This window comes from Sceloporus undulatus, chromosome 1, assembly GCF_019175285.1.
Source record: "Sceloporus undulatus isolate JIND9_A2432 ecotype Alabama chromosome 1, SceUnd_v1.1, whole genome shotgun sequence".
Lineage (NCBI taxonomy): Eukaryota > Metazoa > Chordata > Lepidosauria > Squamata > Phrynosomatidae > Sceloporus > Sceloporus undulatus.
The window spans coordinates 273689556-273714738 of NC_056522.1; the positions used below are offsets into that span (position 1 = coordinate 273689556).

The window sequence follows — 25183 nt, forward strand, 5'->3', positions numbered from 1 at the left end:
AGCTATCCCATCATCCTCTGCCTTCTCCTGCATCCCGATCCTGGCCCCAGCAACCCCCAGTGAGCTATCCCAACATCCTCTGCCTTTTCCTGCATCCCAATCCTGAGCCCCTCTGAGCATGTGCAAGGGTGCTGATTTGAATCGTTGTACCCTCCGGTGTGGTAATACAGTGTGCATTCACTCCCCTTTGCTTGAATCCGTATCACATGACTTGCTTGGAACAGAACTGACTCCGCTTCCCCCTCAGTTCAGAAGGGCAGCGGGAAGGCAACCAGGTGTGGTAAAACATCACGTTTAGAGTGCAAAAGTAGTTTGCACTCTGTTAGCTCAGTAGTTGAGAGAAGAGAGCGAGGAGGGTGAATCTTGTCCTTCCCAGCAGGCTCAGGCAAAAGCAAACTACTACAGCCTCTCCTGGCTTTTCTATTCAGCTTCATTAATAACTTTGGCCATCTTTACTACACTGATGATTGTTGGCCACATGTGCATTGGTTTTCATTTGTGAAATATTTGGGGTAAGCATGCACCATTATGTTTCCAAATAAATTACCAGTGTTTAGTAATAATTGTATCTGGCTCTGGAACAGTTTCAGAATATTTGTTTCCAGGTGCAATATGTGCATGTGCCAATGTAGTGTCATTCATTTACTGGCTTATAGATTCTCTAATACTGTGGGTATATATCTCTGATTTTAATTTGGCGATTTATTTTGTATATTGGCTGAAGTTGCTTTTTGGTAAGCATTTATTAAATAACTATAACACCTGTGAATTTTGTTGCTGGAAACTTAAGGGTGTCACTATGTAAGAACTGTGCTAATGATTACATTAGCGGAAGTTTCTGATTAGTCCTAAACACAGATTTCAGCCTACCTTCACCTCTGTATATTCCACAGCTATTTCACAGATGAAAATAGAGGCACGCATGTAACACAGCTATTCTTATCCCTGAGATCACTGCTAAAGTCTCTCTCCCCACCCCCAAGAAGCATTGCTGAAATCTCTAATTTGTCTACTGTATCCTGTAGTCATTTTGTCTGCAGTAGCCTGTCCTCTGCTGATTTAAAAGCTAGGATGCTGATTGTTCTTTTATTTAAAAGATATGCAAGCAAATAAAATTGCCTGATAATGTGCTATTGCAGTCAAAATACACCTTGGCTTCTGCAGTATATCAAATGTAAGGCTGCACTTTGCCAGGTGCCTTACTGTTCATTAGAATACTGCAGTTCAGATACATTTATTTGCTAGACAGAGGCCTGTTACAGACTGCCAAAATAAAGCTGCTTCGGGTCTCTTTGGAGGTATGCTATTTAAATGATGCCTGGGTCCTAAGAGTCCGGAGGTCACGCCAAAGCCACACTCCATTCCTAAGGACTGGAGTGCAGCTTTGGTGCAGCTTCCAGATTCTTAGGATGCATGCATCATTTAAATAGTATACCTCCAAAGAGACCCGAAGCAGCTTTATTTTGGCAGTCTGTAACAGGCCAGAGTTTTCTCCTATGCTGGCATGGCATAGCCCTCCACCTAGTATTGTATACCAGCTCCCATCTGCTCCAGTCAACATGATCCATTGTCAAAGATGATGGGATTTGTACTCCAACAATACCTAGGGAATCACATGTTATACTTCTTTCTTAGAGAATCCATAGCATGAACTAAACTCTTAAGAATGACTAGTTTAATAAATCATTCCAGTCTTTCTACTTCCCTCCACCTTTCCTAGCATTTTTGTTTTTTCCGATGAGTTGTGCCTTCTCGTGATGTTTCTGAAGTAGAACACCCTCAATTTTGTCATCTTAGCTTCCAGGAAGTTTTCTGGCTTGATCTGCTCTAGGACCCATTTGTTTGTCTTTTTGGCCATGAATGGAATCATCAGTGCTCTTCTCCAGGACCACATCTTGAATGAATTGATTTTCTTCCTATTTTCTTTCTTAACTGCCCAGTTTTCACATCCATACATGGGAACAGAGAATACAATAGATCTGGACACCATTCTTCTATTTTCAGCCTAGCCTCTTATCCATTTTTGTTGAGCGATTCCATTTTAGAAAATTTTCATATAATAGGAATTGGTATGAATTTTCAGACTTGCAAGAATGCAAAGTACAGGATTAATAGTTTTCAAAAAGAAGAAGTTGCCAATGGTTGAAACTAATGCTCTTTTGATATCCAATAATACACTCATAGCACTTCTTGGAGATGCTGTGATTTTTCAGCATTTTCATTTTAAAATGTGACTGAAGCACTTAATTGTCTCAGTATCGATGCTGAATAATTTGCTATGGTACTTTATAGTGATAGAACTATTTTTTTTCATCATACAGACTCCTAATGTCAACTTCAAAAATATCCTGTGTGCTTGTCATTGTATCCTTGTGATTATGCAACATTGGTGAAGCATACTGCCAAAGTGGGCAAGATGATACCCATTTAATACAATAAGGTCACTGAGTAGGTTGCTGAAGTAGTGTCCAGGACAGCATAAGATAGAATACAAGGGGGAGAAAAGGTCAGAAAGGTTACTATACTTGTAAAATTTTTTTTTCATGTCCTCTAAGTTCAGGTTGCTATTCAAGGCGTTTATGAGAAGTGATTGCAGTTGCAATGCAAAGTTTGCCCCAGCCCACCATTGCAACGTAAAAGTTTCAGTCCATCTATTTCAAAGTTACCTGAGAATAAATGTATATGTACCTCTTTCAGGCCTCTGTGGTACTAATTCCAGATGGCCCTCCATATCCTTGGATTTTTTATCCATGGGTTCAACTATCCATGGCTTGAAAATATATTATATACACATATCCAAAAAGTAAACCATTTTGCCATTTTATATAAGAGAGATTCCCCCCTCCTCCTCCTCCATGTTTATTTATATAGCACTATACATTTGCATGGCACTTTACACCAAAACAACATATAGCCTGCCAATGGCATACAATCTAAAAGTCATAAAATATAAGACTATACAAAATTAAACAAATTATGCAATTAAAATACAAAACTGTAAAAACAGGTAACACATATACCAAAATCTAAATCTAATAATAATAATAATAATACATTTTATTTCTACCCCGCCTTTCCAAAAAAATGATCAAGGCGGCTTACAAAAGTTAAAAACAGTTACAATACAAAGTAAACAATTACAGTATAAAAGTTAAAAGTATAAAAGTTAAAACATTACTGCATAAAAAGGGAACAGGAATCAGGAAAAATACACATGTCAAGGGCAAAAACAATCAAATCACAATGGTCTGGGGTCAGAAGAGGAAAAGAAGGGGCAGAGGAGAAACAGTTAACTAAAGTGGGAAGGCCAGCCGGAATAAGTATGTTTTAAAATTCTTTTTAAAAGAATCTAGTGAGGCGGCGGAGCGAAGCTCTACAGGGAGCTTATTCCAAGAAAATGGGGCAGCGATGGTAAAAGCCCTCTGTGAGGTCCTCACAAGATGTGATCTAGGAACCTCTAACAAGTTAGTCAATATTAAACTAGAGTACCAAATGCTTCCGAGAACAAGAAAGTCTTTAATCTGGATTTAAAGCTAGATAGAGAAGAGATAGTCCACAGATGTTTAGGGAGGCAGTTCCAGGAGTATGGTGCAGCAAATGAAAAAAGATGAACCTGAGCCAAGGAAGAAGAAACCCTGGGCTGGGTAAGAAGCCCCGAGGTCCTGGACCGCAAATCTCAAACAGCATGGTAAGATGAAATAAGGAATGACAGATAAGGAGGTGGGGGGCAAGGTTGTTTAAAGCTTTAAATGTTAGGAGAAGCAGCTTGTACCGAATCCTGGAAGGAATGGGTAGCCAGTGAAGAGATGTCAGAAGTGGGGTGACATGATCAAAGCAACGAGCTAAAAAGATAATCTTAGCTTGAGCATCCATGGGTTTTGGTATTCATGGGGGTTCTGGAACCAAACCCCAGTGGATACCAAGGGTCCACTGTATAATTGAACACTGCGGGCACAACTGTATTTTAAACCTATCTATCTATCTATCTATCTATCTATCTATCTATCTATCTATCTATGCACAGTACAAATTACATTGAATTTGACCCATATGCCCTACCTCAAAAGTTGATTGGGACATAAATTCTAGTGTCCTGCTCAGTATTTCTGTAACATGTGGTGGAATCTTAGAGCCCCAAATAAAAACAAACAAAGCAAGAGCAATACATAAGTTGCACTAGAAAGAATTACCCTTTTGCGTCATCCAAAATGCTCAACTAAAAATCCACTATCTACTTAAAATGTAAAGGGCCTACACTTTAGACCTGGTGAGTAAAACTCCTATCAAGCTTTATTCTTTTCCTTCTGAACTCAGCCAGCTGCTACAGGCCTTTCCTTAGAGTTTCCCCACCCACTGGACCAAACCCACAGACACAGGAGTTACATACAAAAGTTTGAAACACTCCCATAAATTCTATACCCCTCTTGTAGTTTGCTATCCAATTCTGCCTTTCAAAGGCTAGTCAGGATCCAGTAACTTTGTATTTAGGGGTAGAAAAGTGCTGATTTTCTGTTTGAAAGAACAAAAACCATACCCTTGCCCCAATAAAGGAATAAAGACAGGAAAAAAAGTACAGTTGCCTTTCTTGAGTACAAAGAAGGGTTATAGCCAATTTTGCACTCCATTCAATCATACTAAGTTGTCATTTCCCAAATTTGTGGCATTTCCAGAAGGATAGACTCCAGAAACATTGAAATTTTTTTTACCATGCAAGGTCAGAAAGCATTCCCAAAGATGAAAAATATGTAGGTAGAAGTTAGTAGTCTCTTGTTACTTAGCCAGTATTAATTACCTGCATGGAAGGTGAATGGTTAGAGCAAAAACGTACAACAATTTTTTTCATTGAAAGCAAACAAAGATAGAGCCTCATATAGGAGAGAGGTTCAATTCAACGTCTATGCAAGATTCAGCTCTAATACAAGCAATTTTAGCTTGTGGCTCAGCAAACAGAGCTCATTCAGGGGCTCAACCATTTGTTTTCTACCTGCTTGACATGACAAAATATGGAGCCAATAGGATGTGTTGTTACATGTCCCAAGTGATGCAATCTGATCAAACATTAAATATGGATAAAAAATATCATGGCATATTCATGTAAGAAAAGAACATCTGTTTTAATAGGCCACACTAATTGTTCACATTGGCATTAGTTTTGCATAGTGGCTTTGACAATGCTTTTGAAAAAATGTCCATGAATTAGAACTGTAGAGGAGCAACTGTATGTGCATGTGTGTGTTTATTTAGCTGTTTGTATAGCTATTCCTTAACATTTCCTTACAGTCAGATATTGTAAGCTTAATTTGTGGTTAATGGAGCAGCCAATACAACATTCAGCAATGTTTTGTTACTTTCGTTCAGTCCTCAGGGCCAGCCCAATGATGCAGCATCTCACAAGCAGATGTTGGGAAGGGGCAAGTTGTGAGGTTTGGGGGACATGGCTGAAGAGCCCTGTGATCTTCCCTGTTTTCTCCAAGGTAGTCAGCTGATCACTGGAGAATGTTTTGCCATCCTGAGCATTAAAATAACATTTGATTGCCCATCCAATCATAGAACTCTGTACATGGAATGGGAGGTGCGATTTTGTCCTTTGCTTCATAATCCAGACCTACCAGTTTTTTTCAAGAGATGGGATCTATGTTTGTGTCTCTTGTCTGCTATGGAAAGAGACTTTACTGCTCTGGGTAGTTTGTATAGCTCTCTGCATTCCCTACCCTTCTTATTATGTGTTCTACTGGCATTTACACCTAACCATGAGCTAGAATGATGTTTGGTCATTGAGGTCGTGAAACATTATGTTCCTACACTTACACAATCTTCTGTGGGATTTGGAGGCCCATACAAATGGAGAATGATTTTTTTTGTGGGGGATAGGGTTGGTAAGGTTAGTGTTTATAGCAATAGCAAGTACGTTTCTTGTCAGTGCACTTAAGCACTCCCTAAGCAGTTTACAATATAATAAGTTTTTTTTATTTTTATTTTATTATATGTAAGCCATTTGTCCCTCAAAAGCTGGGTACTCATTTTAGCCACCTACAGAAGGATGCAAGGCTGAGTGGACCCTGGAGCCCTGCCTGGGATCGAACTCACAACCTTGTGGCTGTGAATCGCAGCAGTATTGGCATTTAACCACTGTGCCACCAGGGCTCCTGGCCTAAATCCAGCTATTAGTGCCATCGAGAATAGATCCCTTAAGTCAACATTTGGGTAAATTCCATCAATTTAGTGGGTCTGCTGCACTTGACACTAAGAACTGGAGTTTTCTCCCTCTCCAATATGCTTATTTATTAAATGTGTATCCTATCTTTTTGGTAGACTTTGCACTCAAAGTGACTAACAGTTAAACTTAACTAAAAATAATTGCAACCAATTCATATAAACAAGGGAAACACATTAATAAAAGAAAATACTACATTGTCCCCCCCCCTTAAACTGTAAGTCAGCTTTCATGCCAAAAGCTTGACTGCATAGAGTCTTTTCATGCCAATGATCCCTTTCTTTCTGTGTATACATACAACTCGATATAACTTCTTATGCATTTTATAATATAGGTAGCAGTTTCCAAAAGCTTATGACATAATGAATATGTTTGATCTTCTGGGACCACAAATTTGTGGGTCTGCGGGTTTTTAAGAAGAAAAAGCGTACATTGGCAACTCTACTACTTGCTTTCAAGAAATCTTCAAGAGAACAAATAGTCTTTCCTTGGCATGAAAAATTGGTCATCTGCAAATCCATGTAGAAGGAGGTGCTAATTAGGGCAGTATTGACTATATTTATCCTGAGAGTGGTCATTCTGGCATGCTTACATATCAGCTGGTGACCTTTTGGCTTCATGCATGTTTGTTGCTAGTAGTGGGTATTAAGTGGAAATGTGTACTTACTGTCCCTTGAAGCTCTTCTTTTGAGCCTTTCATTGTTTATAATGGCTGTACTTCAGTTATTTTTTGAAATCAGCTTAATTCTCAATCCTTCACCCACATTTTTTACACTTTATCCCAATTACTTATGCTTCATAAATGAGGTAGAAATAGAATCCTTGCACATTTAAAGGATTTCACTAGCAGAAGTGATAATATCAAATTATGAACATGGTCATCCCATGATAAATATGGACGTCTCCTCAAATTCTAGCCTATAATGTTGTAGCAATTCTTTTTGTGTACTCTTTAAGCAGTGTGGCAGTGTGTGAACTGCTATTTTCAGATATGTTTTGAGCTCCTTCTTGGCTTTTTGGCATGTCTGGTGCTGTTAACTCAGTGTGGAATTTTAACACTCCCCTCAACTGTGATGATGCAGTGGACTCTGTTCTGATTGTTGTTTTGCAATTTCTTTGGCTCCTGTTACTCTGGGATTCTGATGGTTTAAGTCAAGAGCAGGTGTCAAAAATTAATATTCTATCATAGTTCCACAACTGAATTCTTTGTTTCAGTTTTTGTCAGAGGCTTTGTCATCAGGCTGGGAATCACTAACTGAAAAAGATGATGAAAAATGACCAAACTGGCAATAGGAATCAAGTGAGCAGAGGTGAGGATTGTGTTTGACTTGGCCAATGTCATATTTGCCTGTATTCATGTGTGAGTTTCATGTGACATTTTTACGAGAGTTCTTCTCCAGCAGAAACAGAGTCCTCTGTAAGTCGACATACAGTTATCAGAATGCTTTGGCAATAGACTGTCACCATAAATCATAGCAAAATATTCAGCTTTGCCCTGTAAGAGGAGACAAATGAATTAAAGTCAAATTAAATGCAAAGCAATATTTAATTTTGGTAAGCTGCCTTAGGTCTCAACTCTGGGGAAAAGGTGGTGTATCAGTCTGTCAGTCAATCAACATTATGTTCTACTTCATTGCAGAGTACCAAAACATTCAACGACTAAGAGTGGAACTTTTGAATGTCAATGTATATTTTAAAACTGAATGTGATTATTAGTATATTATAGTAGCAATTTTTCCTCATGTCTTTAAGCTACATTTGCACTTCGAACTCAGTCTGCACTGCAGTAACTGAAGTAAAAGTGGGAAGAGGAGTGAAACTGGGACATTTAAAAACAGCTGGAAAAGTGGGGTTACAGAGGATTATTCAGAACCCTCTTAGCCAAATTGGGACAGTTGGATGGTAAAGGAATGTGGAATGTGTGTGTGTTGGTGTTTTACCCTCTGCCCACTGTAATGTTTCTTTACTTAAAATTGTCCTTTACCTCCAAGATTTGCATCAGCTGTATCTGTGCTGCAAAAATAATGCAGTTTGACACTACTTTAATTGTCATGGCTCCTTTCTATGTAGTTTGTTTTGACACTAGAGTTCTCTGAAAGGGAAAGTAAAAATCTCATGAAACTACAAATCCCAGAATTCTGTAGCATTAAGCCATGGCAGTTAAAGTGGTGTCAAAACTGCATTATTTCTGCATTGCAGATGCAGCCATCACCTCACTGTAGAACCTTTTAAGTAGAACATGAACACTTCCCCCTGTTCTAGCAAACCTTTTTGAAGATAAGGTGCTTTTAGTCACAAAAATTGCAGCAGTTCTCTGAAAGTCTGTTAAACCCTGTCCCTTGTCCCATATTTAAGATCATTCTTCTGATTGTCATAATTCTTTTGATACTTCAGTTGTTGTTTTTCTATATAATGTAATTTCATCTGTTGCAGTCCCAAATGGGTGAGAAGGTGTATTTTTGAAAAGCACAGGAACAAATCTGAAACACACACATGCACACACACATTTGCTGAAGGGAGTACAGCATGCCTGACTTCTTTAAAAAAAAGAATTCAAAACTAATTTAGCAAGCAGATGAATCCTTGCTTTAGACCTACCTCAGAGTAATTTGTGCTTTAATCGTTTATCAGTAAAATTTATTGCTCTAATCTGTTCTTTGGTATTTGGCTTTAAAAAAAAAGAAGAAGAAAAAAAAAAAAAAAAAGAAAACAGCAACAAATATTAAAGCATGTCAGCTACAGAATAGGGCATTTTTAGAAATAAATTATGCTGCAGTTCTAACTTTGGAAATAGAATATTTTATTTTTGGAAATAAATTATATTTATTTTAATAAAAAATAAATTATACAGTATTCATAACTTTACATGATTTTCCCCATTTTAAATAACTATATGTCCTCAGAAAGAGGAGTGTTTGATCACTTTTTTCACTTTCAAAGAATGTTGCTGCTTTAAATACTTTTTCTACAGCTGCTAGTTAGTTTGTTTAGTAAAATCCTATTCTTGTGTAGGATCCAAAATGGCATACAATACGGATTAGAACAAAATACAACTAAAGGTCAATCATCATAATAAAGAATATTTAAAAGACAAATTAACAGCCATATTAATAGCAGCATTGAATTAAAACCAGTTTAAAGATGCATAAAATGTAAGAAATGAGAGGGAAAGAACAGCACCTCACATTAAATGCTCCTTCTGCAGCATCAGTTAGTAGGCAAAAGCCTGAATAAATAAAAAGACTTTACATGCCAGTGAAACGATAGGAGATGGGGCAACTTACTTAGATAGTAGATGCTGTTTGCTGTGAGAGGGAGTTCCATAGTTTAGGAACAGTCACTTGGAAGGCATGCCAAATATGCCAATAAAAGTGGTATGTGTGTGTTATGTGCCTTCAAGTCACCTTTTGATTTATGGTGACCTCATGGATTTCATGGAGTTTTGTTCAGCAAGGAATACTCAGAGGCAGTTTTGCCATTTCCTTCCTTGAAACAGCCTACAGCACCTGGGATTCACTGGTGATCTCTCATGCAAATACTGACCATGGCTGACCCTGCTTAGCTTCTAAGATCGGTCAGTATCTGCAAGGCCTTTTGCTTCTGAGCAATCAGTCCTCAAAGGCCTGCTGAAACAAAAAGATCTTCATCTGCCTATGGAAAGATAGCACAGAGGACAGGAATCTAACCTCTTTAGGAAGGGAGTAAGAATTAACCAACATATAAATATATATATATTTCCTCAGCTCTTCCCTAAAGTTGTAGCATGGTCATCTTTGTTTTTCAGGCAGAATATAAAACAGATAATTCGGCATCAAAGTTTCAGGAGGTTACTGTCATTGCTAAAGAAGAGTCAGAACATAGGGACAAATCACAAGTGAAAGAGAACTGTAGCTTCTGGCATTCCTAGGGATTACTCAGAAGAGGGTGACACAGTTCAACTAATTAAACTTAATTCATACATGAAAAACAATGGGGGCCATAATTTGCAACAACAATAGTTTCAGAAATATGAATACTCTGAGTATTCCCTATCAGCAGATGCAACTTTTTGATCTGTTTATAGGAATTTCCAACCAGATATGTCAAAAGAAGATGTCTGTAAGTATAAATCCTTGAAATAAATAAATTAAATAAAAATAAAAAACAAAATAAAGGATTTGAAAAATCAAAAGTGTTTCACAGACATGCTACACCTATACAGTAGTCTGTATTTCATATTAGAGTTCTTGAAGGCAATAAATATTTAAAACCAATTGTTGATGATACTCAGTGTTTAGCATCAGTAAATTAGAATATACTACACTAAAGGAAAGAAAAGCTTATTTAAATATTTTAGATGAAAATTTTATTTGAACATATTGTAGATGAAAAACTGATACATGCTTCTAGATAATTCTGCAAGATAAAACAATGGTGAAACTGTTACTTTTGGAAACTGATATGTGAAAAATAGAAGGTTTTATGACTCTTTCTTAAGCATTGTATCCATCATCACTTTTGATGTTGCATCCTTTACAGAGCTGACACCCAAAGTATTAGAAGAGAAAAATTGTCTATAATAGGGTTATCTATTTTTCTGAAGAAAACAATCTGGATTCATGCAAATTATTATGTGAATATTATAATGGAATGAGTCTTATGAGTGGTAGAAAAAGAGGAGTGCAAGTCCTTATTCCAAAGAAGCTTCAAAGAAAAATCTCACATGCCTATTGTAGTAATCATAGTATCTATCTGATTGTTCCACCAGCTGTGGATGGTAGAAAATCTGTCAAGCAATATTTTCACCAGTGTGCTTATGGTTTATATATTTTAAAGCACTGAAAATGTTCAAGTTTATGTAGACGGTAAAGCCCGCCTTACCTTTTTGAACATCGATTGGTCAGGTTATTTGAGAGGTTATTAGACATGTTTGTCCTACTTTTTTTAAAATGTGATTATTTAAAAAAAGGTAATAATGAGAAACTTTAATGGAGATACTGAAAGCCAGTATAAAGAGCTACTCCAGATGAGGCAAATGTGTCAGGAGGTTGTAATATTTGTTGATGTAATTCTTGAGGTTTTGCTTTAAAAAAATCTCAGTAAATTTTTGGTTGTTTGAGATTATTTTCTGGCAATCCCTGGCACCAGTTGCAATGTTTTATTCCCACCATCCATTGGGTTACTTTTTAATTTTGAGACATATTGGAACATAAACATCACTTTCATTGCATCCCTCCTCCCCCCTTTTCCTTCCTTTCTCCTTTGCGCCACAGTGTTATAGTGCTATACTGGTATGGTATTGATAATACATCAATAAAATGGCGTCTTCGCACTATAACACTCTAATTCTTGGAATTTTTGTTTTAAAAAATCAGAGGAGAAAATTTGCCCTTCTAACAATAAGATCACCTCAGCAAACCATGCACCCCTGTAAAGAAAAACACACTTTGGCAGAGCCCTAGTGTAGTTGGAAGAAATTGCTACACACAGGGCCAAAAAGAATGGAATGAATGGACACGGATGTGATAGCAACTGGCAAAAGCTGGCAAAACCCAAAGATGTATATTTTGAGAACATATGCTTCTTTAGATGGATCTGGAAGAACATTTGCTGTCATTAAAAGGTCTGAAGTTTGTTTTCATTGAGTGTTCGTGAAAAAATTCCTAAGTTCTTGTAGATAAGTTCTTGTGGACCAGTTAAAGAGTACTGAAGGGTGCTGTAGCCATTGGCCCTGAGATGATTTACTGTTTATGCTACTATCACTGCTCTGAGTTGAATGGGAGCTCAGCAAATGCTAGATCGTCCCTTGTCACTGGCAGAACTCTTGCATCTCAGAGAACTTGTAGTAGGAATAGTGGTAAATTCCCAAGTACTTTCACTGTATTTTTAGCAGTAAATTTACCAGCTGACAGCATTAATTCTATATCATTAATAATGGCAGCCTTTATTAATTCAGTAGTATAAACAATTAAATAGCTCAAAACAATGATGTTTTCCAAAAGTCCTTCAAGAAGCTAAGTAATAGCAGGAAATGAACAATGAAGAAGAAAGTCAACCTAAAAGACTTAGGACAAGTGGAAGCTATACAGGATATCATTAACCAGAAAGGACTGGTGAAAAAATGAGACAAAGGCCTCATGCAGATGGGTGGCTTGGAGTGGCCTCTGGCCGCTCTAGCCATGAACACACCCTAGCATTGCAGGACCATGGCAACCAGATGCTGTGATCCTGAGGCTGGCCACTGCCATAGTCTACAATGGACCACCAGCAAGGAGTGCTTTTTTTGCACTACTTTTATGGCAGTGGTGCAGCTTTGTCCTGATCCATGGGCATGCATCATCAGAATGTCATGGCCCTGAACTGGCCCAAAGGCAGCACTTTTGGTCCATCTGTTTTGGACCAAAGTGAGCAAGATGACAGAACATGTTATGAACTCAACTCATTGGTACTGATTTTACTAAAACGAACAGGAGAGTATCTGAAATTGATGACTTGGTCACCACAGTCTCATTTGTGGTTAGCTTGAAGTTTGTGCAAGAAATCCCCTTTGCTCTCTTAGAATTCCAGTACAGTGGGCCTTTGATATCCACTGTAGTTTGGTTCCAGAATGCTTTGTGGATACCAAAACCCGTGGATGTTCAAGTTCCATTAAATACAATAGATAGTAAAATGGTGTTCTGTATATAAAATGGCAAAATCAAGGTTTGCTCTTTGGAATCCGGGGATAAAGAATCCATAGATACAGTGGGCCAACTGTACTAGCTAAAGAAGGAGTTTTAGGGGCCAAATGTATCTTAGAACCACTGTGCTATCCAAATGTGTTTGATGTAGTGGTCTTTGCAGACACATATGAACTTCTGGCTGCTGCAAAGACTTTTGCCTGCAGGCAGCAGCAAAACCACTTGTGAGTTAATATTTTTGGTTCTAACTTGGATCAGTCAGCAACAGGGACTTGTAGTGAATCACTACTATTCAGTAAATTTGTGTTTTCTTGCATTTGAAAACGAAAGGACAGCTAATCTTAATTCTCATAAAGTTTTATATTCCTTTAATCCTAGGAAAAGCTGACTGCTGCAGTTGAAAAAATTACATTTAGATGATGTGCATTTCTCTCTCTCTGAGAATACTGAGAATAAAACTTTCAGAAAGCTCTCTTCCATGTTTATCAAGCATTTTAATATATTTATAAAAGAAATACTGTTATTCAGTAAATATTTTACGGTTAAGAACTTGGTCTGCTTGGCTTCAACAAGAATGTTCTCAGCATTACTATTCCTACAAGGCTTGCTATAGTTATCCATATACTTATCTGTAGCCCATCTTTTCCCCAATCTGGGTCTCAAGACAACTTTGTTGTTGTTAACTGCCCTCAAGGTGACACTGACCTATGGCGACCATGTGGATGAGACATCTCCAAGTCCCCTTATCCTTCACTCCTCTGTTTAGGTCCTGCAGATTCAGGCCTGTGACCTCCTTGATTGAGTCCAGCCGGCAAGTGGTTTTCTCTTTTTCTTACAAATGTTCAAATGGATACAGCGTAAAAAAATCACTTCATATGAAAATTTAATTAACTTATATTAGCATATTGAATAAGACACATTATGAAAGGCTATTTTTTTCTGAAAAAATCAACCTCAAAGGTTAGCTGAAACAAAAAGGTCTTCACTTGCCTATGGAATGGTACCAGTCAAACCTCTCCAGGAAAGGAGTTCCAGAGCCTTGGAGCATCCAATGAGCAGGCTCTTTCCTGTCTTCCCACATGAAATACATGGAGGGTGGTGGAGTAGAGAAGGGCTTCTTGAGAAGATGTCAAAACACAGTCTCAGTGGTTGCATAATAATATATTCTTACATGTTTAAACATTTTTTTGGGAAGTGGTAATTGGTGGTCTTGTGATACAAGATCAAAATTGAAATTTTGAGAAAGCAAGCTTCCACAATACCTATGTCTCCATGCATCTGAGGAAGTAGACTAGGGTCTACTCTGAACTGCAAAATAATGCAGTTAGAACCAGTTTAATGCTAAGGGATTATAGGATTTGTAGTTTTGTGAGGTATTTAGCCTTCTCTGTCAGAGAGTTTTGGTGCTACAACAAACTACAAATACCAGGATTCCACAACATTGTGCAACAGAAGTTAAAGCATGTCAATTGCATTATTTCTGCAAATTATATTTAAGTCTACAAAAAGCTACAGGTATAACTTCTTTTGCTGTCTCAAAGGTGATACAAGATCCCTTTCTATACTGATAGACCACTATGTAAGTTAATACACCCAGTGCATGGAGAGCCTGGTTCTCTCCTTCAGTGGGTTTGGGTTGATGGACTGCTGTTTTGCACTCTCTACCCAGTGCCCCATTTAGAGCTGTAACTGCCCCACTAACAGAAAGCTGGCCTCCAAAACTGCATCCAAGGTAGTAAGGGCTGAAGAGGAAAGGGAAATCTGCAGCCATTAGCTCTATTTTATCTTTATACCAGTAGGAGTATCCTGAACAAAATTCCTCTCAAGGGGTGTTCCTACTGGTAGAACCAAATTCTGAACCAAGACCAATGTATATTATTATATTTTAACACATGAAATGGACTTAAAATACCCCAGTACTTTAAGGCTGCAGTCCTAGGCACACAAAGAGTAAAATTCAGTTAGATTTACTTGTGAGTAAACTTTATAGATCAGAGTTCAAATATGTAGAGACCAAAACAAATGACATGGGCAGATAAATGTGTTTGGATCCTGTGAGTTTAAATCTTTGATTCTGATCAGAGACAAGGTAATGGGTTAGTAAGGCTGTTATTGTAATCCAATATGGCAGTGCTTACGTTATGTGTTGGGAATTCAATGCTTGCTTAAGTGGTTTTGAAAAACTCAGCTCAAATTTACTGTGGGCCCTGGGAAGCACTCTGAATATGTCTAGTATTGATACTCAGCTACTGTGAGAATGAATGGCACCATCATTTTTGGAACATCTTTAAAAATAGACTTGTTTTTTTTTTATTTAAAAAAATTAAAGTCAACTGGGGACACCGAAAAGCCAATCCAGGTCATAGTATGATTGTCTGACAGTCATTTGATACAGGGCATAGACAAAGATTTCTAAGATCCTGCATTGGTTTGTGCCTCTCTTTATTATTATCTTTTAATACAAAAGTAACTGCTGTATTAGTTTGACATCATGGTGCAATTTTGGCTTGCTGATCATTTGCTTGTATTTTATATTACACAATTCCAAAATAAATAGTAATCTGTAGTTGCAAGTGTCTCTGTGTTTCATGCTTTCCCTTCCACCATGCAAGTGACTGGATTCTCTCTAACTATGGGCAAAGAGATCAGGACATTGACATTAAGAACATTCTTTATGTGAGGGTGCAACAATATTCTCTTATTCTGCTCACTGGCCAAGATGCTCATGAGCTCCAGCACCTGTTGAATTCATTTCAATGTGTTGGCTCTCTACCCCCTTTCCAAGCGAATCTGGAGAAATTTCAAGATGTCCTTAGCTGATACAAGAAGAACCCAGCAGGCAGGAAAGTTCTCTCTAGTAATTTCTAAATTGACAATTTAAGAAAGCTGCCGTGTCCACCATTCTAAATTATGATTACTTATCACTGAAAGGAATAGTGCTGTGTACTATTGAAGAAGCAGTGAGAAAGTCTTACAAGCAGCTCAGTTTTACTACTGAACTACCATTTCAGGTATGGGTTCAGTTTTACTTCTGAATCCATACCTGAAATGCTTTGCTATCACATAAGAAGAGACCACGATTGGGTTTCTTTGACAATAGGTTCCATGGGTCATTCTTGTCTTTGTTGTAAACTAAACCTCTCACGAGAAGAAGGATATAACAGTTCACCTAGGATCCAGGAACAATGGAGAAGTACACCAAGTTTTGTCTAAGGAAGATCAAAGAAAAAGGCATATAAACCTCTTAGATATATTCTCTGAGACCTTTACAGCATCTATTAAAGGGCTAAGGATCATTGGCACAGTTTTGAGAGGGAAACAGATCAACATCTATGAATGTTCAAAGAAATAGAACTAGTAGATCTGTTGAAAGCAGTAGCACTTGGTGGCTTTAGTATATCTGAGGCATTGGATCTACAGTGCATTTTAATCTGAGCTTTAAAGGAGCTATCCAAGGTACTATTTGCTGGGGTGGTGGTAGTAGAGTTTGATGACAAGTCAGTAGGACGTTATTATCACCAAGAATTTTGTGGGTTTGCAAACTGTATTCCCTTCCACCATTCTAGAAGGTTGGAGTCCTGGGCATGACCGACTAATTTAGGTTGTCTGTATCTGCAGAGAAATGTGAAAGGAAAGTGGAAGACTGAAAAGAACAAAATGGCCCCCAAAATGCAAAGGATCCCAGTGTCCTGCTAAAACTTGATTCTGGTTCTTGTGCATGTTCCTTCTAATGACATCTGCCTCTTTTTCTTCTCCACTAAGAGTTAATATTGAGCACATTCTGCAGCTCCCCAAGATATTCTATTTCCTGTGTTTTGTTAAAAGCTGAATCAATAAGAAATCCTAACTCCTACCAATTAGAATATTCCCAATGCTGAATCATATTCTTCCCAAACTAATACCAAAACACAAATTGAGTATGCCATTTTTAAAAATCTCTTTTGCTACCCTGCTGGCCAAAGATGTCAGTCAAATCTCTCCTTCAGAGCGCGGTCCTAAATACATAAAATAGGCAGCAGATCCAATTGATTTTAATAAGGTTTACTTTTGAGTAAAGATACAACTACACTGAAAGTAATGTAATCCCTGGAAATATACTTAAAATGACCATGTCTGCAGTTTAATAACTACTTTTTAAAATAAAATACAATGTAGGCCCTTTTAATAACGGTAGATAAAGTTGATTTGAAGTAGGCTGAAGTGAATCAATATGATGCTAATCTCTTGAATAATTGGATTTTAGGTTACTTCAATATGAAGTTCATTAAAAAGCTTAACTGAATGCTAAATTAGAAGGTTGACTGCAATATTACCATTTTTACTATCAAGCCACCACTTACATCTGTACTTAATATGACAATCACTGGGAGATTTCACAGAAAGTATTCCTTAATCTGAACTTTATTATGTTTAGTGTGGCACGCTGCACAAAACTACACAGCAGGCCAGAGTTCCATGTACTCTGCACATGGAAAGCTCTCTGCTGAGCCAACAATTAGCACCATCAGCACTGGCAATGGTGATCACATATTTGGAAAGGAGGGGATAAAACGTGGTGGGGAATCATGCCCAGTGTGTCCAGTTCCTCGATCATCTGTTTTGCTGTGTCTTTGAGTAAATACAGTCTACTAGTACCCTACACATGCTTCCAGGTTTTGAAATGCTAATTCTTTCCCTATCACAGTGGCATTTTTGGGACTGGATCCAAAAGTACAATTGTGAATGGAAATGTATTTCTGGGTATTACTTATTCTTTCTGGATTGGGATACATTTTTAACATCTTTACAATTTTTTTTTAAAAAAAGTAAACCTGCACAACCGCTGTCATTATAGCACTCCTCATGTTTCTAAATCAAGTCCCTTTCAAACAAAAAAGCCCAAATCAACCAAACAAAAATCCTCAACAACTCTTGTGACTATCACAAGATCATGAACATTTTCAAGTATGGCTGCCAATTCACCTGCAGCCTTTGGGTTGACTTGGGTCCATATTGTTAGCATTAGAATTTTTTTTAACATTGTAGCTAGAAAGATTTTAGTTCCAGGAAATGGTCTGGGAGAAAAATGACCAGTGAATTGTCTAGAAAGGTTAGATTCTACTGGTAGTTTTCCATATCCTTGATCAATTGGGTTTAAGGTTGCCAGATCTCAGTTCCTGGCCATGATACTCCATGAGTCATCTCTAGGCGGGAGATGGTATGTGTATGAATTATCCAGTTTTGGTGGGCTTGTTCCAACTCAGAGGAAAGGGCTGTGTGTAAATCTCTAGTACACCTAGTAGAAAAGCAGCTTGTTACAATTGCTAGGCTTAATTGATTTGTTGTTATAACTTTCTGAGGGCTTTATCACATGTGGTTTTTAAACCGTGATTCCCATGGGAGGTGATGCTGATAACATGATATCACTTCCCTCCCATAGCTGCCCTGTTCCCTGGCCATCTCTTTTCATTCACGGCAGAAACCTGCGAATGAGTTGCCAATAGCGCAGTGCCCCAGGGTGTGGAAAGCCATTCCTGGGGCAGTCATGTTATTGGCACTCACATGGCGTCATTGTCTTCTCTTCCCCCTTCTCTCCCTTACAATTTAAAAAAACTTTCTCCTCTTTTGTCACACTATTCCAGAGTTCTGCAGCATCAAGGTATCATAAAAAAATTTAAAATGTTTAATTGGGAGCTGCTGTTGCACAAAAGAAAACCATGCAGAAAAAGCAGCAATAAAAGTGGTAGATTGGAGTTTCTTTTCCCCCTGTGACTGCAGCAAGAAAAGGGCTGGTGCATAAAGCCCTGAGATTCTCTAGGGGGTTTATTAATTTATGTAGTTTGTTTACCCCTTCCTTCCCAGTTGTTGTAGTGCCAGGGCTCACCTTTCACTCAGCCCTGCATCTGCCTCCTGGCTACAAGCAAGTATGCTGGATTAAGTGGGCCAGGGATAGGCCTGACCTGGCAACCCTAACTGGGTTTGAGAGTGCACTTCAGTCTGTTGCGATCAACTAAAGTATTGCTTTGAAAGTATTAGGCATTTTAAAAGCAAATCCCAAAACAAGTGTTTGGTATAGTTAGTTACAAGGTGTCTGAGTCCTTCTTATTCAATAGAGCCTGAAAACCACTGTGATGATGGGGGTGGCTCAAATTCTTTCTATAGGTAGAAACGTTTGGTTTATAAGACTGGGGCGCGTTACAGACCGCCCCTTTGAGGTGGCCTATAGGCGCTGCTTTCCCCAGAGTATCGGGGCCTCAGCTGCCACAACGGCAGCCATTGAGGCCCCGATCCACCACTTTGCAGGTTGCGGGGAAGTGGCAAAAGGCTGCTTCACTGCAGCCTGGAAAGGGGTGTCCTTGAGGCTTCCAGCCCCAAGGACACCCCGCGGCGGTGGGGAGGAGGAGAAAGGGTCCGCTTGCCCCTTTCTCCCTTGCGTTGCTGGGCACAGCCGTCTGAAGGCTGTGCCCAGCGACGCAAAGCAGGAAGGAGCTCCGAAACGGAGCTCCTTCTGGGGTCGCGCAAAAGGCACCATAGGCGCCGTGGCATGGCCCCAATACGTCACAACCACGCTGCCTCGTTTGGAGGCAGCGTGGTCGTGACGTATTGATGGCGGCAGCCATGTGGAATGGCCGCCGCCATTTTGTGCGCGCAGAGCGTGTACTAGGGTTAGGGGGGGTGCGGAAGCACCGCCCCTTCCTAACCATAGTATGCGCTCTGCACGTACTATATGGCCCATTTGTAACAGGCCATTAATAACATTTTGGATAACTATGATCTCTAAGTTAGATGAAAAAGCATTCTGAATATGCGCTCTGCTTGTTCCAGTATCTTTGAACAGCAAGCAAATTCTGGTATTTGTAGTGTCTGCCATGAAACCTTGGCAAGCAGGGAGATGTAGGATTTGCCGAATAGGGTGTGTACCTAATGCATGATTTGAAAATGGTTTGTGAATTTAAACTGAGATCAGAAGCAGCTGCTTTAGTTTTACAGTGGTTGTGCAATGCAAACAACACAGTAAACAGCAAGGCAATAATGGTCCATATTACTCTCTCTAGTGAGCACCATAATTTTTTTATTTTAAAGAGAACTAAATAGTAAAAACTGTCAGAAGAGGTTATCTGGGGGAGTGTTGGAGGGAGCACTTTGTTTAACTTCTTATCAGATTTTAGGTTCTTGAGAACCACTTGTTACAAAAATGTCCTCTTTTAGTAGCTGGAGTGCTTTGAATCGATAAGGCTGATCATTTTGCAAACAGTGCTGGCATCAAAGTTATATGCGTATTGTTAGGCTGCCAGAATTGCATTATATGAGTTCATGTGTTTTGAGTATCTATGTGCTTTGTTCCAAAAATTGTGGCTAGTGTGTGTTTATTTATTTATTATATTTATATCCCACTTTCCCACCAATATTAGGACTCAACGTGGCTCACAATTTAAAGGAAAAATACAATTAAAAGCATACAAAAAGAGAACATTAAAAACATACTGTTCGTACATTTTTTCTTGGTGAGAACAAAATTTGTAAAATTATATACAGTACCTTGAAAGCTATGATGAAAACTATGCTGAAGGAAAGGAGAAGAGAGAATCTTGAGATAGGTTCCCAGGACAGAGCTGTGTGCATGGTGTGTCTTATCATCTGCATAGCTTAGCTTAGTGAGTGCATGAGATGGGGCTTTATCTGTAGCAGCACTTCGATTGTGGATCTCCTTCCCAGTGGAAGTCAGATTGGGTCCATCCCTCTGGACCTTTGGGCAGATAGCAAAGAATGTACTGTTTAGAAGAGTCTTTGGGCCCGAACAGACAGTACAAAATAAAGCTCTACGAGTCACTTTGGAGGTTTGCTGTTTAAATGATGCATGTGTCTTAAGAGGCCAGAAACCACATCAAAGCTGTGCTCCAGTACTTAGGACTGGAGCATGGTTTTGACATGGCTTCTGGCCTCTTAGGACACATACATCATTTAAAGAGCAAACCTCCAAAGTGACCCGAAGCAGCTTTATTTTGATCGGTTTAACCAGGGGTAGGAAACCTGCGCCCGCGGTCTGGATGCGGCCGCGCGAGGCCTTGGGACCGGCCTGGTCCAAGGCCTCGCCAGGCCGCATCCAGACCGCGGTCCTGCTGCCGATTGCCCGGTGGGGCCTTTGGCCTCTCGCCGCAGGGGCAAGGGGGGGCATTGTCTATAGATGCCTCAGAAACATGCATTCATATTAACATTTTAAAAAAAATCAGCAAATTTTTTTGCGTGTCCTCCACTTTTTACAAAAGTGTCCACATTTGAAAGGTTGTCCTACATGGTCCCGGTTTATTTTTTCTTAAAAATTTAAAAATTATTAATTTTTATTTTTTGGCTTTGGCCCCCCAGTTGTCTGAGGACAGCAACCCGGCCCCCGGCGCAAAAGTTGCCTACTCCTGGTTTTTAGACCCTTTGACTCCTAAACCTTGTTTTTAATCAGTTTTTTAAAAAGTGTTTTAACCTGTGTTTGTATTTTTTAAAATTCACTATGCATTGCTTTAGAAGCCCAGGCAATAATCAGAGGAGGAGGTTTGCCATTGCCTTGCCCTGAGGCTGAGAGCATGTGAGTTGCCCAAGGTCACCCAGTGGGTTTCATGGCCAAATGCAGAATTGAACTCTGGTCACCAGAGTTGTAGTCCAAACACTCAAACAACTATGGCTCATAAGACTTATAGGTGTGAACAATTTTCAGTGTCTTACTCTCTGCAATGCTAGAAATTTAGCGACTGAAGGAATTTTCTTTTGAGGAGCAGAATTCTTATGGGGGAGCAAAGCATTAATTGTGTCCCCCTCACAGCTATTTCTCTATAACACCTAGTTAGTGGCTCTGCTGAGAACATTTCTGTCATTGAAGAATGTAAACCAAAAAAATAATAGTAGCAGGTAGTGTTCAATATTTGTTTCATCATACCAGGCTGGGGGACCCTCTGAACTGCAGTCCAATATACCTTGGGCAGGTAAAAGCTAAGAGGGCATCTCTTAAGATTCTCCCCTTCATTATGTTGAGTTACAGCTAAGGAAAATGAACTAAAAGCATCTTTTGGACTGTATCATTTATGCAGTTTGTAATAAGTGTACAAAGAGGGAAAAAAGGTCCTTAGGTCTGGAGTATGGCTTTGGCATGGCTTCCGGACACTTAGGCCACATTCATCATTTAAACAGCATACCTCCAAAGTGACCCGAAGCAGCTTTATATTGGCCTGTCTGTATGGGGCCTTCGTTGAGATCAAATAAAATGTGGCTTTAAATGTCTGTGCTTGAACAGTTGTTATTGTTTCCTGAAGGCATTTCTGACTTACAGTGAAATACAGTTTTCCTGGCAGGATTTGTTCAGAGAGGGTTTGCATTTACCTTCCTCTGAAGCTGGGAGAGTATGACTTGCCCAATAAAAATTCACCCAGTGGATTTCCATAGGTGAATGGGGGTTTGAACCCTGGCCTCCCTTAGTCCTTGTCCAGCACTTAACCACTGCATCGTTCCCAGAACAGCTGTGGAGCAGCTCCTTTTAAATCTTTTTTTTTTGGAGTAAACAGCTCTTTAAATTGGTGGGGTCTTTCCTGTGAGCTTATCAGTTTCTCCCAGGATAAGAAAATCCTCCATAGGAGCCTTACAATCTACATTTATATGAATACGATGAGGAGGAGTAAGAAAAAGTAGAAAAATGAGAAAATATTTTAGGACAGAGTAAGGATAAAGTTCAATATACCCAGATTGTTGGGGGCAATTAACTTACAGTTGTAAACCGCTTAGAGACTGCTAGTTTTGTATGAAGCAGTATATAAATGAAGCTGTTTTTCTTTAATATGTGTGTGTATGTGTATTTGGAGTAAGAGGAGTGGGAAGGTCCAAGACTGGGCTAGCAGATATTTGCTGAAAAAGTGGTTCTGTAATATACTGACCTTGTTCAGATGAAACAAAGTTGAAATGACCTAGCTGTATGGTTTCCCCCCAGCCTGGCTGACTGCCTTTATAATGGTGCAGCCTGCAGCTGATTCCCAGTTCTGAGGTGTTATCAGAACAACAGGAGACCTTAATTTGCTCAGGATCACTGGGCAGGGTTATCCCTTTTCTGTCTTCTCACTTACTTGCATTTTTGCCCTAAGCGCCAAGGCTTTCAAATACAAAATCTTTATGGTGCTGTTCTTTTGCTGCCCTGTACTTTCTCTTCACTTAAAAATATCGTATATAATAAAATATCTATTTGAGTAAAGCATAGAAGATGAGTTGAGTGTATGTGTGTGTTTAACCTTCATGCTTAATTGTGTAACCCATTATAAACTGTTGATGCTTTGTTCCTAAATTCTCTACATGAGGTGGTGTGCATTAAAGTGTATTTATACTTTTTCGGATTAATTAGCTGTGACCTTACGAACTGCTGTCCTTGTTTAATTGGTGTCTCCAAAGCACAGTAATGGCATAAATCATCTGATAATGAGATTCAGAGCTGGTTGCAGACATACACAATAGCATCACATTGATAACTGAAATGAAATGTGTTGATTTTGTATTGGGTTAAAACTAGAGTTACCATCTCTTTTTCTGGACCTCCTCCTTTAGCCCTTAACAGCAGCCCAAAATTAAACACACACAACTTTGACCTAATACAGTACTTATTTTCATGTGTTGTTATTAAACTGTAAGGGAGCAGGACTAAAGAGAGGGATTTGACTAAAACAAATGAAGTACTGAAGTGTCTGCATTCAGTAATAACAAACTATGGTTTGTGGTCTGTGAATGATCAGTTGTGATTCTCAGGCACACAGACCTTTTCCTCATCACACATGCTGCAGTTTTCTTTCATGCCAGCTTTTTAGTGAAACCACAGTTTGCTGTTGCATGCAAATACACAGATGTCACACAAACACATTAAACTATGATTTGCTCAAGCCATAATTTGCCAGTGAACCAGGATTTGCAGCAAGCTATGATTTTCTCAAACTACAGTTATAGTGGCATAGAAAGTGATGAGTAGGAAAAGTGATTGGATCACCACTGCTTATCCATATTTATTTCTGAATGTGGCCCAATATTTCACACCAAGAAAAGAGAGATTTCTTCTTCATGTTATTAGACAATGCACAAATTTTAGGAATGATAAAAAATGTTGATGGAAGTGAAACCTGATGTTTTAAAGAAATGGATTAAAAAGACATGAAATGAGAGGTCAAAATGTTACCAGTAATGTTGTTGTTGTGTGCCTTCAAGTCATTTCTGACTTTTGGTAAACCTGTGGTGAACCTATCACGTAGTTTTCTAGGTGAGATGTGTTCAGAACGGATTTGCCTTTACTTCACTCTGGGGGAGTCTGACTTGTCCATGGTTTCCACAGCAGAGTAGGGATCTGAACTCTGGCTTCCTGGAATCCTGGTCCAACATTCAAATTGCTACACCACATAGGCTCTCACGTATACTTCCCTAACAATACTCATGGGAAAATGGACACGGCAGCAATTTAGGCTTTTCTTGAAAGTCTCCTTTGACACAAATTGATTTTTTTTAAAAAGCCTAAATTTAGTACCAGATTAGTAGGGGAAGCAGAGGGGATCCTGAGGGCTGTAGGTTTCCTGATTCTGTAATTAAATTATCCATTTGGGTTTTGGTTTGGGTAACCTGTGAGCATTCTATACAGAACAGCTAACTTGTTCAACAAAATCCAACACACACAGAAAACCATGCTCATTTCATATAATTAGGGAATTAATAGTATGATAATGAGTAGAACTAAATGAACACAACACTTCTGTGGGGCTTGGTAGTGTGCTTTGACAAAGAATGCTTAGTACTGTAGACATTTCATGCTTGAGTGACATGATGATTTTGGTACAGTTTCTTACTGGGTTAATACTAGTGAGAAAAGAATAGATAAATTAATGGTGTTTTGTAACATTAAAAATTCACATGGGTGAACATGGTAGAACAAACAAGCACGCATAGTTGAAAACAGGGGTGTCACTAGGGGAGTGTGGGCCACACTGGGTGACACCATAAGGGGGGGTGACACCATGTCTTTTGGCAGAAATAGTGTTCACTCGCATCCATTTAACTCTGGAGCTTAGTGGCAGAGATGGTGTGAATGGGGCAAGGTTCACGGGGCAGAGAAAGGTGAGGCCTCAGGTTTTATTAAAAATATTCTTTTAAAATTTTCTTTAAAAACATCACATCTTACCAAATTTCCAATGTAACCACATGAAACTATATAAATGTAAACACATTTAGGTTGTGCATATTATGTTGTCATGTAAAGGTATTTAATTTTCCTAGCTGATTATGTCACAACTATTTCCATTACATTCAGGGCTATACAGGAATTACTATT

The 25183-nt window shown here is 38.9% G+C and overlaps 1 protein-coding gene across 6 annotated transcripts in view; it reads left to right on the forward strand.

The window, feature by feature from the left end:
* Positions 1–25183, forward strand: part of SOX6 (SRY-box transcription factor 6) — a 581763-nt gene that overhangs the window by 54751 nt on the left and 501829 nt on the right. Inside the window, exon 1 of one of the 6 annotated variants that reach the window (XM_042446809.1) lies at positions 7374–7524. The exons of the other annotated variants lie outside the window; for them this stretch is intronic. The gene's annotated coding sequence lies outside the window, so the exon portion shown is untranslated. Of the gene's footprint in view, positions 1–7373; positions 7525–25183 lie in introns of those variants that run through there. 6 annotated transcript variants of the gene reach the window in all.